This window comes from Ictidomys tridecemlineatus, chromosome 1, assembly GCF_052094955.1.
Source record: "Ictidomys tridecemlineatus isolate mIctTri1 chromosome 1, mIctTri1.hap1, whole genome shotgun sequence".
NCBI classification, from domain to species: domain Eukaryota; kingdom Metazoa; phylum Chordata; class Mammalia; order Rodentia; family Sciuridae; genus Ictidomys; species Ictidomys tridecemlineatus.
In genome coordinates this window covers 220,680,638-220,683,287 of record NC_135477.1, presented here as the reverse complement: position 1 = coordinate 220,683,287, position 2,650 = coordinate 220,680,638, and positions in this window count along the sequence as shown.

Below are 2,650 nucleotides of genomic sequence, written 5' to 3'. Positions count from 1 at the left end.
GGAAAAAATGGATGTCCTATCAATGTTACAACTTTGAATTCCAGGATCATGCTATAGCCAATCATTTTCATAGATCTTCTATTACTTCTCTCAGCAGTTATTTGTAGTTTTTAGAGGAGAGATCTTATACATCTTTCTACTAGTTATTCTACATAATTGATATGTTTGGTGCTTGAACGTTCACTAATTGCTTGCTTCTTTTAAAAAAACAGATTTTTTTCCCTCTGTTAAAATTCTCTAACTTTTCTTCTATTTTGACTAACATTTCATACTCCTGATCATATTCATCATCTATGTTTTAAACTTCCTCTTATTAATTATGACTCATCAACGGAGCTGTTTTGGGTCTACATATTTTTCATTCGGAGTTAGAAATTTGATCCTTTTTATTTTTTATGATTTTTGGCATGCATTATCATTTTTTATCAAAATCCAGATGTCTTAACTGAAAAATTATAGAAGCTTTAGATGATGTTATCTTTTTCCAAGATTATGTTTATTTTTTTTCTTGGCAGACAAATTAGTCAAGACCTTGTGAAAAAAAGATAGTTTTAGGCTATTTTGGGCTAGTCTATTTCAGTTTTTCCCTATGGCTATGGACTGATTATTATTTAGCTTTAATTATGACCTCTGCCTTCCTAATACTGCTGAAATATCTAGCCAGGTCTTCAGTTACACAGCTGTCATTTTCTGTTTTCTCTCCACCTTTTATTTCCCTCCCTCCCTCCCTCCTTCCTTCCCTCCCTCCCTCCCTCCCACCCTCCCTCCCTCCCTCCCTCCCTCCCTCCCTCCCTTCCTTCCTTCCTTCCTTCCTTCCTTCCTTCCTTCCTTCCTAGTTTTACCCTGTGCATGCTCAGTTTGAAATTCTACCATTCTTCTCTATAATTCTCCCTTCTCCAAGACTTTGATCCAAATTCTGGCTTCTACCTTTTCAGCCCAATAATACTGTTGTTTCATATTTGCTTACTCTGCAATTTGTAAAGGTCCTCAGAAAAATATCTAGGGTGACTGTGGAATGCATGTCACAGGCTTCCTTCTCTTTAAGTCTTGCCTCTATTGTTATCTCCAGTGCCTTCAGACAAATGCTTTATGTGTTTTTGTCTAACATTTATAATTTTTAAAAATATTTTTTAATTGTCAGTGGACCTTTATTTTATTTTTTTATATGTGTTGCTGAAAATCGAACCCAGTGCCTCAGACATGTTATGTAAGCGCTCTACCACTGAGCTACAGCCCTAGTGCTATAATTGTTTTTGCAAAAAAGGTCAATATAATGTAAACTATTCCATCAGGCTGGAATCCTAAATCTTCTAACTATTCAGACTTAAGTATTTTCTGGGCTGAGCTGTCTGTTACTTTTAGACCTTTGGTACATCTCCTAAACTCGATGGCCTCACTTGTATGAATTCTTTGGGAAACTTAAGGAAAAAAATACTGTTTCATGTTGGGATCAGCATAGGGTGGAGAGAAGAGACCCATCATAGAACAAGGGCCATAAAGAGATAAAATGCAGTGAAATCAGGAAATGAGAGCGAGCTGCCCCTAAGAGACATGCAGATCACTAGGGGCCAAGGCAATGGGAATGCACAAGGAATGAGAGACATTCAGTGGGGGAGTCTTTTTTCCTATTCATATGTTTCCTTCCTCTGCAAGGAGCCCATTTCACTCTGTCCGTAGGGAGTAGAATGACTTCTCTAATTAAGAAATTTAGAAAGAGTAGCTGTTTAGATTAAGCTCAACTGTGTCCTTGTACTGCCCACAGAAAACACGAGCTTTCTCCCTTGTCTGTTAGTCTCATCTGGGCAGGTCCCTTCCATGTGGCAATGTATCCTCCTATTGTAACATTGGGACAGTGTGTAGGCCTTGGCTTCCAGGCATAAGTAATTTGTTTTTCTTTTCCTCAAATCATTGAGAGCCTAGATGGAAAGAAGGATGCCATTTGTTGGGATATTTTCAAAGATCTTCATCGAGACAGTCTTAGCCATGATGTTCCAGAAAGCAAAGCCCATGGGAAAGATTAAAGTGCTGACTCTGGGTTTTGGAGGTGCAAGCCCAGGGCGGTGAGGACGATGAAACAAACTGAAGTGAATTCAGAGAACATAGGAAGCTATAGGGTGTGATGCATTGTGCTGGCACCACGAGCTGCAATGAGCTGCAAGGAGATGGAGCAACGTGTCTTCATTTGTCACCTGTGAATTTTCTGGAGGGTGTCAAGGAGAAGTCTCGTCATGGAGGGAAGAAAGAGACACCTGTGGCTGCCTAATCTCTCTTATCTCCCGTTCCCATTGTCCAAGATTTACTTCATGGAAGCCTAAGTCTTCTTCCACTTGGGGTGGCTCCTTCCTCAATTGCTCAGGGTGCCAGCTACATGCCTTACTGTGTTGCATTTATCTGAAACGTTGGGAATGAAGCATCAAGGATGAGAAGAAAGCAATGAGGGAATTGAAGAAATGCAAGATGCATGTCTGACATAGACTTGAGCCATTTTAACTTTAATGTTATGAGTCTTGTTGACAGTATCATCTTGGGAAATGTGGGTCATTCACATGAGTGGTTTTCGGATTACACTAGGATACTCTCTCTTTGTGTGAAGAGTCTGACTGTAATGCTGAGAGCTTCTAACCTGTGGGAAGCCAGTGGTGGCAATACT